At 36.9% G+C, this 14,726-nt stretch overlaps 1 pseudogene across 1 annotated transcript; it reads left to right on the forward strand.

Moving 5' to 3' along the window:
* Positions 1-10,155: 10,155 nt before the first annotated feature.
* Positions 10,156-13,954, forward strand: LOC145806452 (putative pentatricopeptide repeat-containing protein At3g15130 pseudogene; annotated as a pseudogene). The gene is made up of 2 exons (XR_014349592.1): positions 10,156-12,679; positions 13,463-13,954. The product of XR_014349592.1 is annotated as a putative pentatricopeptide repeat-containing protein At3g15130 pseudogene (transcript).
* Positions 13,955-14,726: the final 772 nt, after the last annotated feature.

The following is a 14,726-nucleotide window of genomic DNA, read 5'->3' on the forward strand; positions in this document are numbered from 1 at the left end:
TGTTCACCTTTTCAAATCACCTCTTTCTTTTGCTCCATCAAATTGTGATTATTCTAAAAGTTGAGGGTACATAATTTCCAAATTTCATACTATATCAAACTCTAGTAAATAAAAAACTTGATCAAACTCAGTTTTTATTCATTAATTTAGATGGGTAGATTTAAGTCCTCTAGAATACCAGAAGTTAGAGCCTAACCAAATACTCTAGTGCATTTCCCTCCTTCTTGGGTGTCAAATAGACAACTTCTTTGGTTGCCTCCCTTTCCCCTTCAACTTCTCTTCTTCACTGGTTTCTACTAGTTTTCTTTCTCCTACTCGATCTCCATGTTGACTGTTTATATAAGTCTATATATAGCACTGCTCTTTTTCACACTCTCAATATCTCTCTTGCTCCGAAACTGTTGTTTCTATCTAAAACCCTCTTCCAAGCCTCCTCCCAGTGCCCCAAAATTGCTTCCATAGAAAAGATGGAGATTTTCAAATCAGCTAGAAACTGATTCTTGAAGCCTACTAAGGAACTAACCACCAAGTGCAAACAAAAGGCCTTAGGACCTCACTTGCATCAAAGGCAAGAAATTCCAGTTGAATACCAAATCCCCTAGATCTTGGAAAGGTATACCTAAATAGATTCACCAATCATTACAAAAATAAATAAATAAAAACACACCTAAACCTCCTTAGTTACCAATCTATAACTACCACCTGTTTCCCCTAGATGTTTCCCTGTTTGCTGAGTAATGCTTTATTCCATCTTAGTTGATGTTGTTGCTACAAAATAGTTAGTGGGTGTTTTTGTTAGTTATAGTGATGAGTTGAGATGTTTGTAAAGGAATGGAACTAAGTATGATATTTCATTTTAACTTACAATTTGCTTTGCAATTTCAAAGTACTTGTTGTGGCAATCTTTTGCTGGTCTCAAAGAGTCATAGTGTCTCCATATTCCATCAGCATTGTCAAAGACCACAATTGTCCAATGGTTGTCGTGGTTGATTGGGAAATGGATATATCTGTTTTTCATTGCTTCTGGAAAATGGTTGTCCATCAGTTTTTCTCTCAGTGCTTGATCTTGGTTTTGTAGTGGAGTCTGTAAGTTATATATATGTTTGAAATATGTTATAAAACTATGTAGTAATACATGTTGAGAAAGTAGAAAATTTTGCAGTTGTATGGTATGTTAAGTTTTGCTTACATTGATGAGTGTTGAGAAAACGTAAGATCTTCCTGCATATGGATTGCTTGCAAAGACTAGATCGTTTTTCTCAAATTCTTCAATGGTTGGCTGGAGTGCCAATTGCTTCTGTGAGAAGGCATCAATGACCTGAAACATGTTATATATGAGAATGTGTTAGGTTTGTGGAATAGGTTATTGAATATGTACAGAAACTGTAAAATTGTGTAGTTGGAGACCTACATTCCCATATAAGGGTTCCCTGTTGGTCAATCTGCATATATCTGAAAAGTATACGCAGTTTTCATCTTCGCTGCCAGACCAGACACAAGCACTTGATTGTGTGTTGTTGATGAGTTGAATTTGGTCTTGGTCTTTTTTGGATAGGCTATGCCAAACCTTGTTTGTTTTGCGGCATGAAATGGCGAGTGGCTTGTTTGGGATTGATTCTTCCTGGAAATCATCATCACTTTCCAATACTTGAAGTTTTGTCTTCTTTTGATTGGCATGCTCTTTTGGGTTTGTTTCAGCAGCAACTGCTTTCTCTTGGCCAATATGTTCTTGCATCTTTTCTTTCTGCTGTTGTTTTGCTTCATGAGCACCCTCTTTGTTGTTGTCATTCTTCTTCTCTTTTTCTTCATCGGTACCCTGTGTTGGTTTGGGTACATCAGCAGCAGTTTGTGTCTTGTTTCTTGCATCTTCTTTGGGTTTGGTCATTGGTTGGTATTCAAAATCTGGGTCATGTGCTTGTTTTCTTGATTTTTGTTTGATTCTCTTGACCATGGATCTTTGTTGGGGACTGCCAGTTTTTTTGGTGGACATTTCCTTCAATTGATCTTCTTTTTTACGCAATTCAGCCATGAATTTTTGTTCCATTTCTTGCATTTGTGCTCTCATGGCTGATATGAGCTTGTCCTTGTCGTCCTCTTTGGTTGGTGTTTGTGGTTGGTCATGACCTATAAAAATGTTGGATTGTGTTTTGGTTAGTTTAATGAAATTTTGCAGTATGCTTTAGTATTAGACAATAGTTTACCTTGCGCATGAAATATGTCAGATTTCTCTTGCAGTTCTTCTTGTTGGTTTGTCAGTTCTTATTCATTGACTTCTTCTTGTTGGTTTGTTTGTTGTTCTTCTTGTTCTTGTTGTTGGTCTTCTTCTTCATCAAGGTCTTCTTGTTGATCACCTTTTATTTGTTGTCTTTCTTCTGCTTTGTCATTGTCTTGTTGTTCATCAAGTTCTTCTTCTTTTTCTTGTTGTTGTTGTTGTTGTTCTTCTTCTTCTTCTTCTTCTTCTTCAGTTTCTTCTTCAGTTTCAGTTTCTTCTTCTTCTTCAGTTTCTTCTTCATCAGTTTTTTCTTCATCAGTCACTTGATTTTTTTCATCATCACTCTTTTCTTCTTGTTCATCACTTTCTGGTTCTTCTTGTGGTTTTTGCTTTCTTTTTTTTTTTTTTTTTTGTTGTTCTTCTTGTTCTGATTGTGATTCTGATTCTGAATGATGTTCTTCTTTGAGAAAGTCATCCTCATCACTGTCTAGAAGTCTTCTTTTTTTTTGTTACTTTTGTTTTCTTTTTTTGCTTATTGTCCTTTTTGTGGTCTTGTTTCTTTGCTGAAGAGTCTGTTGATGTGCTTTGATTGATATGCAATAACTGTATTTCTTGTTCAGTTGGGGTTAAAGCACTTTGGTTAACCTGCATTGGAATAATGTGGCATATATCAGTAATACTGTAAATTTGGTCAGTTTCATAAGATGAGTTGTACTGTGAGTAATGTGGGTTAAGTGTCGAAATATGTTTTTTGAAACTGAAAAATGTTACAGTTTCATAACATGAGTGATGTTAAAGAAGTGTGTGCTTTGAAACTGAAAATTTTCACAGTTTCATAATATGATTTGTACTACAATGAATATGAAAGGAGTGTTGAATAGATTTGTGCTATGATAGTATAGAAGAGTTTGAATACCTTTTCAAAGTGAGCAAGGCTGATGTGTTTCCACTTTGAGTACATTTTGCCAAGGTTCCATTTCATAAACCTTGGGAAGCCTTCTTTGTTGGATGGTCGGAGGAGTTTACTGTACTCACAGTACCAGTACTGTAAAAAAAAAAAAAAAAGAAGTTGAAATATGTTAGATAGTTAGAAATAGGTGGATGTCTGATATTTTTGTGGAAAGTAGTTGAGTAATGTGTTTACCAAGAGTAACATGACGCATCCAGTGACGTGCCTTGGGTTGTTGTTTGCATTTGCCATTGAATTCATCAGTGTGTCTTTTATTGCCTCAACCCAATTGTACTTCTTGATGTTGTTGAGATTGTCAACATAGTTGAGGAAACTCCAACTGAGTGTATGGCCTGTTGTGGGCATGAGAAGTTTCAAGCACAAGTAAAGGGTGATTACCCTTGCAAGATCTTGACGATCATTGGTTGATTTTCCTTTTTTTGTTTGTTGAAACATTTTGGTCAAAGACTTGCCATCCAATCTCTTGACTGATTTGCATCTTCGTTTGTAAAATGGAAGCTGAAAATCCTTTGGTCTTGCATAGGATTTGGTGGTGATACTGTCTTCTCCACAGTCGATACCAAAAATGAGCTTGACATCACTGCTTCTGAGTTTCATTTCCTTTTTGCCAAGTACAAATGATCTTTTTCTTTTGTTGTAGAGTGTTGTCATTTCTGCTACAATGGAATTGTAGCATCTGCACCAAGAGGCCTTCAGTTGTGTTGAGGAGAGAGCATTTATAAGGGGCCAAAAAGGGATTTTTTGCAGCTCTGTCTGTTGGGCTTTTGTAAATTTGACCCCCTTCAACAGTTTGATTACCGTTCCGATGTTGGAACGATAATTAAATTGTTGGACTCTCTTTGCAGGGACTGCTGCTTTTTTTTCTTTTGATGCCTTGGTTTTTGTTTTGGGAGTTGATTGGCTTTCTTGGAGCTTTCTTTTTTTGGTTGGAGGAGCTTCTTGGTTTTTTGTTGGCTTTCTTTTGTTTGTTTTTGTTGTGGTTGGAGGTGTGGTTGGTATTTGTTGGGTGGGTGGGGTCTGTGGTGTAGTTCTTGGGCTTTTTCTTGTAGGTGGTGTGGTTATTTTGTGGGTTTTTTGGTGGGGTCTGTTGGGTTTGGTTGTTTTTGAGTGTGGTGGTTTGGTTTTTTGTGGATGGGGAGATGGTGGTGGCATTTTAGTGGATACAGGAGATGGACTTTCAAAATGGGAGATGGTTAAATCCCTGATTGGATTTGTGAGCATATGGGTTTGTTTCTTCCAATATCTTCCAACAGCTATTTCTGAAAAAATGAAAGTGACCGCAGGGTATGAGTAATAGGAACAGCCCATTGTATGAACAATAGGAACAGCCCATTGTATTTTGTAAAAAGCAACAATAACAACAAGAAGATTAAAAATTCAAAAATAAGAATAAGAGAAGCCAATATTGAACAACAAGAATAAGAATAAGGTGTTGAATGTGTAAAAACAGGGATTTATGTGTAAAAACAGTGTTTAGAATGTTGAAAAACAGGGGACTATATATAAAAGAGGGTTTATACATTTGGAAGTATGTAAAATGTGTATATACGAAATATGAAAGAATGATGTACAAATGTGAATGAAAAATAATGAATAGGTGAATAGAGATGTTACTTTTTTCCCCATTTTTGTGAATCGGAAGTCAGGAACTATGAAATCTCTTCAGAGTGGTGATGGTTCTTCGTGTTGTTGAGAGTCGCCGATTGGAGAATATGAACGGCTTGGTGTTGTGTTGAAGATGAACGGTTTGGTTTTGTGGTTAGGGTAGGGTTTCAGAGGGAATGGAGTCGAATGGAGGAAAGATGGAGGATTGAGAATGCGATTTCGAGCAGCGGAGATGTAACAGTGTACTGATCAGACTGAGATGATTGTGGGTGATGAAAATGAACGGTTACGTTTTCTGGTTAGGGTTAGGGTTTCAGAGGGGATGGAGTTGAACGGAAGAGAGATGGAGGACTGAGGAGTCGATTTCGAGCGGCGGAGACGTGACAGTGTACTGATCGGACTGAGATGATGGGAACGTGGGAGATGGTTGCGCGCGTGTAAATTGGATTATATATTGTGGATATTTTCGTCTTATTGTTAATTTGAGGACTTAATGGAGTATTAAATTTGTTTTGGGTCTAAATGGGGTATGATATGTTGGGCTTGGACCTTTGGGTCAGACGCCCAAATTTAAAAGTAGGAAGAGAGAGCATAGAGGTGTCAGGAGGGCCGAGTGGTCTAAGGCGCCAGACTCATTTGGAGCTTTTTTTGGGCCTTCCTTACTATTAGACTTGGGATGAGGGCCTACCTTACTATTTGGGCTTGGGATGAGGTCCAATTAGTTTTGCGGGTTCACTTACAAACATATCGTTTAAAAAGTTGAGCCCAACTAATTATAAATTCAATATTTGGGGTGGTAAACTAGCAGCTTGGTTCGACAACTTACAAAGTTTTAAAAAATTTAAGTTTTATTTATTACACTTTTAAATTAATCTCAAATAATTTTTTTTCGAGTCCACCTCAAGTAATTTGGTATTTGTATTTAATGTTAAGACAGTCGAATTAAGTTGAACGAATTATTAACTATTTAAATTTAATTTACAATTTTTAATGAATTCTAACAATATATTCAAGTTTAATTACACATGAACTTTTAATAAATTGAATAAAAGTGGAATTTAAATTGTTTGATCCATTTATCACTGCAATAAATAAAAATATACAAAGGCCTATGTTTGGGAAGTGGGTTTTGTGACTTTTTTAGTTAAAATAGTCACAAAAAATAAAATAGACTTTTTAGCTCAATAAGACAAAATATCTCATTCAACTTATAATCATTGCATTCTTTCTCTCACAAAAAAATCTAAAAAGACCAAAAGTCCTTTCCAAACCAGGTTTTTAACCCCAGACTAAAATAATCAAAAAAATTAAAAACCCAAAAAACCAACCCACTTTCCAAACGAAGCCAAAGAGACAAAAATTTACAAAAATATTATACAAACCTGACAAATTGTGATTATTTATTTAAAAACATGATAACCATAATTTGATGAAAAATATTATAAATCTTAAATTTTTTAACAAATAAATGATCAAATATCTCACGAAACCCACACCGTATGTGATATTTGAACATTTATTTAATAAAAAATTTGACATTTCTACCGTTACCTTAATTTGATCGTATTCAATCATGCCAATCCACGTAACCAAAACTGAAGAACGAGATTCGTAAGCAAACATCAATCAAAAACTTTGCATAAATGAGATTCGCCATCTCCATTTTTCTTAGTTATATTCTGAAGAAGTGAAACTCATTTTCGATCCAAAGCTTGTGTGTGTGTGTGTGTGTGTATTCGTTCTCAAACTACATTGCGGGGATGGCGACAAGCAGCAGAGAGGCCAGACGACGTCGCATTGCGGATAGAGGCTCGGATCGCTTGTCATTTCCAAACCCTGCCTTGTTCATCATCTTCGCCCTCTCAATCTCATCATTCAAATCTTTCGCCACATCAATCCACTGGTATTCCCTCCCTCTGTCTCTCTGTCTCTCTCTCTCTCTATGTATATATATTTATATATGTCTAATTATCAGATTGTTAGCTTAATTTTTAACTAAAACGAAAAAAAATGATCCTTTTTTTTTTTCTTCTATGGATTTGTTGCATAAAATTGATGTCCTTGTGATAATTAATATGTTGCAAAGAGAAAGAAGAATAGTTGCTTATGTAAAAACATCTCTAATCATTCATCCCATATTTCATTAAATTTGAGTAAAAATCTGGCCTTTCGACCAGTTGGTCATCCGGCTAAAGTAAATTTTCAATAAATTCATCTCAAAATTGGTTGTCTAGGAACCAACACTTGCCTACAAATTTGATGAAACAATAAACGTTCTCTTTATTTGATGAAAAAAAGTATCACTTACCAAACTGATGAAACAGTTTGAGTACTATTTTCATCGATTTTTCATCAAATTTAATCTGATGAAGGATTGGAGATGATCTAAATCAACTATATGATTTTTATAGTAATTATTTGAGGCCTAAAGTAAGTTGTGGCCAAAAATGGTTTAGAATTTGTGATTTTATTTTTTATTTTTTGTTTTTCAGCTTCGCAGGGGATTATTTTAGTTATAATTTTGATGGGTCATGAACACTTGCCAAACTGGTTAAGAGAAACCAAGTTATTGTGCAATTGTGATTTCCATTTTAGAAGAGTTGGTGGTGAACCCATGGTCAATTCAATGAAATTCTTAATAAGGGAGCATTCTATATTCCAACACACAAATGCTAATAATATGGAGGACTTTAGTTTGCTTTTACTAAAATCATGATTTTTCTAGTTGAAAACTGCTTGAATGCTTGGCAATCCTAAATTGAGCAACTTATTGCACCGACTTTGCAACTAAACTGCAAGCCTTTGTGTTGTCGCAGCAAAGTCTATATTTTGAGACATGCTCTGGACGTAACAGGTGGTTTCAAAGTTCAACAGTTCCCGTACTTTCAAATTTGAACTTGTTCGCTGATATTCGCATGGTTTGCAAGAATTTTGGAATTTAGATGCTAATGTTTCTAGTACTTTCTTATGGCCTTATAGCTAGTTTCCTTTGGTCAAAAGGAGAATAAGAAACAACAGGATTACTTAGACCTTTTAAGACACTAAATCTAAGAGCAGAAACCATGACCCAAAAAATGATGGTATTGGTTGAAAAACCAAGTAAATTTTGTGTTTGTACGCGTGCAAATCCCACATGGAGCCAAAAACCAAGTGCTTATATTATATAATCATCGCACTAATAGCTTGTGAATCAAATGAAGGTTGAATCACTGAGGTAGTGAAACTGTGTTTGGTGGGGCCACTTCTGGATGGACTATGAATCAATGAGTTTAATGTTTATGATGTTCCTTAGTAGCGACAGTTTGCTTCTTTTGCTGGGTTGAAAGCTGTATATTATACCATGTGTAAATTATTTGCTTGGTGTGGTAGGGAAGTATCTTATGAATTTGTATAGATTGCATAGCAGCTGTTAACTAAATTTATTGGTTAAAATAATTGCAATCCATTTGGCAGCTGGTTACTTACAATTTGAAATATGCCTCACAAATGTTGTGGGAGATTAATATCTGGATTTTTATGCAGGCCGTAATAGAAAATCTTTAGGATTTCATGCATTAGATTGCGTGGAGTATAGTTTATGCTTGGAATTCAATTTCAAACGTCATGCTGGGGCATGTTGTGTACTTCTTTGACTTGTGTTTTAATATATTTTTAATCCACTTTCGGTTTCAGTCATTAATCTTGTTGATATTGCAGTTTCATACAACGGTGAGGATAAATCCTCTAGTTCTTTGTTGCTGAAGGTTGCCTCTGCCAATGAATCTGGCACCATTGATCGTGGAAGTAAAGAGCAACCATTTTTACGCAAATGTGAGACAAACACTGAAGCTTTGAGAGTTCTTCCTTGGGAAGTCGATGGCAGAGTAGAATCATCCCGTGTCTCATCGACAGTTCAAAATACATCGATTTCCACTTCTGACTCAGATCATCACGTTGAACCACATGTCTATCGGAGTAAATTTTTCACCCCGAATCAAATAAGTTGTGCCATTGCAGTGTCAGAGAGTACCCGCATCTATTGTTCTCTACCAGCAGCCATTTTAGTAGTACTTTCTCATGTTGGACTTCCTGTACTGGGTAGCCACATCGTGAAGAGCACCATATTTTTTGGGCCTTTGTATCTAGTTTTGCTTACCAATGTATCGATTGTGCTAGCACAGCTACTTTTAGGAAAACAGAGACGGTTGGAGCGGATTGAGCAAGAAGCAAATAGTGTCCCTTTGATTGGTGGGTACGGTTTTGCTGAACAAGTAGGCAAGGCATTGGAGTCAGGTTTGGTGTTGCAGAACATAGTGGGTGCAATGTTCATGGATTGTAGTGTGTATGCGGTCGTTGTTGTATGCGGTCTCTCTCTTGTGCACAAATTCGGCTGGTAGGATATTTGGTTGAATAATTTGAATCATTGGCCCTTGATGAGCTAGTTCAACTCCTTGTCTAATGAATGTACTTTCACTCAGGTGTCTTCCTTTCTTTGTAATATATTTTGTATAAGGATTTGAAGGCACCTCCTTTTAGGCCTAGTCATGTATAACATTTATCTTTAATACTATTTACTTTTCTTCTGTTCAAAAAACCCTAGTTCAACTCTGCTTTGAATGCACTTTATTTTTCAATTTCTGTACATTTCCCCCCCTAGGCATGGATTCAAGTTTATGTAATTTTCTTTAGGTTTCAACTTTGTGTTGAATTCGGATTTGAAGGGACAGTTTTGTAAATCAACTTGTATCTATCTATGTTATAATCGGAGTTTCTATTTGCATACCACATATCTTCGGGCTTTATTTAGTAGTCTAGAAGCACAATATAACATTGCTTACGTGATACTCTAAACCAATTACCTAGTTAGTGTGTTATGATTTTTTTATTGGCTGGGATTACTATATAGACAATGACATGATATTTATATCTTCTCAATTCACATCATTTTTTCAACTAATTATGATCATGCTCCTTGAACGAATTTCTAAAATGCCCTCATCTTCTATTCCCACATCCCCATCATCTTCTACCTGAAACCCAACAACCACCCCATCCTCACGATGCCGAAAATTGCCTTTGCCCCCACCATTCCCAACCCTCTACCAGCATGCCACCATGGAAACGGGTAAGAGACGTAGTTAGGAGGGAAGGGGCGCCGGTGGTGGAAATGGCGGCAGGAAGTTACAGGTGGTTTTAAGCAATATGTTAGGGTCAGGGTTAGAATATTGGAAATTAATTTATTATGGAGAGTAAATGGTGTCAATTGAAAAAAAAATCAAAAATTAAAAATGTGTGTTTGGTGTTTGATTATATTTTTTATTTTTATTTTGTTTTCAGAAAACATGAAAAACTTGTTTTAAAATTTTTAATTTCACACAAAATAAAAACGTATATGACTTTTTCATTATTTATTTTGTTAGAAACCATGTTCAAGCAACTCATTTGGTTCAACCTCTGCATCTCTCGAAACAGCTCAATTGCTTCGCTAGCTCTACTATGATTCGCTGATCCTCCAATCATTCTACTCCATCAAATACCATCTCTTTCCGACATTTTATCAAACAACCGCCAAGCTTGATACATTCTTCCGGATTACCCAAACAAAGTCCTCTGCAAAAACCCATTTCTATCTGCACAAAAGCGAAACCATTGATCAACAAAGATTGCCACCGAGGTCTCGATGGATTTTGTAATTGTTAGTTAATAATACACTGAATTTCTGTTTCATTGATGATTGAGAGGCAAACATTAGCTAAGCTCCTGAGGAGCTGTTCAAAAAATTGGTTTATTGATCAAGGACTACAAGCCCATGCAGCTGTAGTGAAATTGGGATATGGGTTTGACATGATGCTAAGCAATGACCTTATAGACATGTATGGAAAATGTAGTAGAATGGACATTGCTTGTGCTGTGTTTGATAGAATGCTTGAAAGAAATGTTGTTTCGTGGACTGCATTGATGTGTGGTCACTTGCAGCAGGGTAATCCCAAAGTGTCGTTACAGCTTTTTTGTCAAATGGGGTATTCTGATGTTGATCCCAACGAGTTTACTTTCTCGACAAATTTTAAAGCTTGTGGGTTTTTGAGTATTATTGAGAATGGAATGCAAATTCACGGCAACTGTGTTAGAACTGGATTTGAATGGTATCCTGTGGTGGGAAATTCTATTGTGGACATGTACTCGAGATGTGGAAGAATTAGTGAAGCAGAGCGAATGTTTGATCTAATGCCAGTTAGAAGCCTCATAAGTTGGAATGTGATGATAGCAGGATATGCCCTTGAAGGAATGGGAGACAAAGCATTACTTTTGTTCCAGAAAATGCAAGAACAAGGAGAAGTGCCAGACGAATTTACACTTACAAGCTCTTTGAAAGCTTGTAGTGGTATTGGTGCGATTCGGGAAGGAAGTCAAATTCATGCTTATTTGATCGCAAAAGGATTCCCGCTCTCTGTTCAGACAATTATAGCAGGTGCGCTTGTTGATCTGTATGTGAAAAGTGGGCACTTATTTGAAGCACAGCAAGTATTTGATCAAGTTGAACGGAAGAGTGTGATATCATGGACTGCCCTAATTGTGGGTTATGGTCAAAAAGGAAATCTAATGGAAGCCATGGATTTGTTTGGGCAGCTTAGGGAAAGTAGCATTCGGGTAGACGGTTTTGTTCTCTCGAGCATGATAGGCGTGTTTGCTGATTTTGTTCTGGTAGAGCAAGGGAAGCAAATGCATTGTTACACAATCAAAGTTCCATCTGGTTTGGACATATCGGTAGCCAATTCAATTGTTGATATGTATCTGAAATGTGGGTTAATAGAGGAAGCAGAAAGTCATTTCAGTGAAATGCCTGAAAGAAATGTGGTTTCTTGGACCGTTATGATTACGGGGTATGGCAAACACGGTCATGGCAGAGAAGCTATACAACTCTTCAAGAAAATGCGGCTAGATAATGTTGAGCCCGACGGAGTGACTTACTTGGCTGTCCTCTCAGCTTGTAGCCATTCTGGACTAATTGAAGAAAGTCAAGAATTCTTTTCAAGATTGTATGAGGATTGTCGAATCAAACCTAGAGTAGAGCACTATGCTTGCATGGTTGATCTACTTGGTCGAGCTGGACGCTTAAAAGACGCTAAGAGACTTACAGAGAACATGCCGCTAAAACCAAACGTTGGGATATGGCAAACATTGCTTAGTGCTTGTAGAGTACATGGGGAGTTGGAAATAGGGAGAGAAGTAGGAGAGTTACTGTTCAGATTGGATGGTAACAATCCAGTCAATTACGTTTTGATGTCAAATATCTATGCTGATGCTGGCTACTGGAAAGAGCGTGAGAGCGTGAGAGAATTGGTGAAGTTGAAAGGGTTGAAGAAAGAAGCAGGACAGAGTTGGGTTGAGATTGACAAGGAGGTTCACTTCTTTTACAATGGAGATGAGACGCACCTGCTTACAGAAGAAATCCATGAAGTTTTGAAGGAAATGAAGAGAAGGATAAAAGAAGAGACGGGTTATGCTTATGAAATGAGATTTGCGTTGCACGATGTTGAAGAGGAATCAAAGGTGGAGAGCTTGAGATTTCACAGTGAGAAGCTGGCAATTGGGTTGGCATTAGTTCACAGTGGGATACAAAAGGGGGGAAGAATGATTCGAGTTTTCAAAAACTTGAGAGTTTGTGGGGATTGTCATGAGTTCATCAAGGGCTTGTCAAGGATTTTGGACAAGGTCTTTTTGGTAAGAGATGCCAATAGGTTCCACAAGTTTGAGGATGGGTTTTGCTCTTGCAGAGATTATTGGTGATTCGGATTTGGTTTCTCCAATGGCTGAAATGCAACTTTGGGGAAGCCTTGCAGTTTTGCAGACGGATACCGTCCCATGTTAAGTAGCAAAGAGAGATTGAATAGAAAGCTCAAAAATTATAAGAGGTGAGGAAACTTCTCTCAGATGCCAGTGGTATTCCTTCTCTCCCTCTCTTGCACAGGTCCGCACAAATACACACACAAATCACATATGCATTTCCATCCTAAGCTCCCAATTTATAAGATCAGAATAACGTGCTTATGACTTGGTCTACAACTTAATTTATAGTTTTCAATCCATTGAAACAGAAGAATGATATTAACGGACCAGATATTTAAAGAAATTTGATGCTTCAATGAAATTGCAAATAAATGCCTTGTTTTTATTCATGGATCAATATGGTGCTCAGGTGTAAAAAAAATTTCAAAATATAAGAACAAACCATAACTAAACACCTGTCCACCCCCTTTCATTGCTCCATCTTTAATTGTGTGCATTACATTATAGATTACCCATGTAAGATTTGTCTACTAATCCATCTCACACTGATCAATATATAAAAAGACCAAGAATATTGCTTTGATATTGATCATGGTAATCTAAGTGGGAAATATGTATGGCTGTAACGTCTAACTAAAGACTCGCATCTCTATATACTGGTGACAAAATCAAATATATTTCCTGAGTATGTTTTGTGCATTGGTTTGTTCGACTTACTTGTTTTAGAAATTTGAATGTCTTTTCCTTGCACAGATATATCTAACTGTCAAGACATTACGTATATATCAACTCAATTTTGATTGCTTTGATTAATCAAAAAGGCAAAAGCATATTTTCACATATAGATATCCATATAATTTTACATAAAAATTATATGAATATCTAGTACTAACAGTGCAGATCCTCAGGTGTGGACATTTGTGGTTGATGGATCTCGGACAGCAGCAAAGTGTAGAGCTGGTGCAGCATGGGTTTGCCACAATGAAGAACAAGTAAATGTTCAACAAGAAGTCACAATACACTATCTTCCCTCTCCATTGGTGGCAGAAGCTAAAGCTTGTGTGGATGCACCACAATGATCATTGACTAACATGTGTGTTGGCATTCACAGATTGCCAAGTCCTGGTTAATATTTTGAATGTCAAATGTGAACCATATTGGAATATTAGTTGCACAATTAATTATTGAGCACATCAAAACTATCTGTAGGTTATTTAATGTTTTTATGTATATCTAAAGTTTCTAGATCTGTAATTCTGCCAGTCCGTGAGCTAGCTAATCTGTAAACGCTGATACTACATAATGTTATATAATTTTCTGTTTCCACAAAAGGGACGAAAAAAATCTTCAAAGCACTAGCAGGTTATATTTTCCCAATAAAATACACCAACTTCAAGTTTACTTGTGATCCTGCAATAGAGTTTCTGTTTATTATCCAAACAGGGCACAATAAAGCAATGCAATTTATAGATAAAGGCCAACAATTCAAAACCCAGTGAAGCAATAGCAGATATCCAGCAACAGCATTTCATAAGATCACAAAACATCTGATGTTAGAGAAACACCATCTATATGACGGTGGTTAAAGTCATTATTTCTACCAAAAAAAAAAAAAGAAAAAAAAAAAAAAAAGAAAGAAAGAAAAGGAAATAGCTATGATTCTCAGCCTCGAGTTCTTCAAATAGTAAAACTAAAAACCAGAGCATAGAATATATAAATTATCCTCATCCCTACCACACACTATTGGGGGTATGGTGGGTATGCAGGTCCAGCTGCAGCACTATAATCATACGTACCGCCATAATTCGTCTGTCCTGCATACGGTCCCTGCAATCCATATGATCCACTTGCCCAAGCCCCAGTAGCTCCGATGTCTTGAGTAGCAAATGGGTACTGTTGAGGAAGGGCAGCAGCAGGGCTTTGAGTGAGAGCCCCACCATATCCCGGTTCATACGAGGCTGCTGTGCCAGGACCACCCTCATACACGCTGTGGCTGGCGGCATAGTTGTATGGTGAGGAAAATCTGCCAGCTGCTGCGGTGTGATGTGGCTGGGGAGGGGGGTTCCTGGGCCGGAAAGATGGGGAGGCATTAGAAAATCTTCATTATTTGAAAAGTACTAAAGGAAAATTTTGAATCCTTTGTCGTGTTTGTCTTCTATAAACTTAGTTTGT

Source organism: Camellia sinensis, chromosome 13, assembly GCF_055761805.1.
Source record: "Camellia sinensis isolate YWXY chromosome 13, ASM5576180v1, whole genome shotgun sequence".
NCBI classification, from domain to species: domain Eukaryota; kingdom Viridiplantae; phylum Streptophyta; class Magnoliopsida; order Ericales; family Theaceae; genus Camellia; species Camellia sinensis.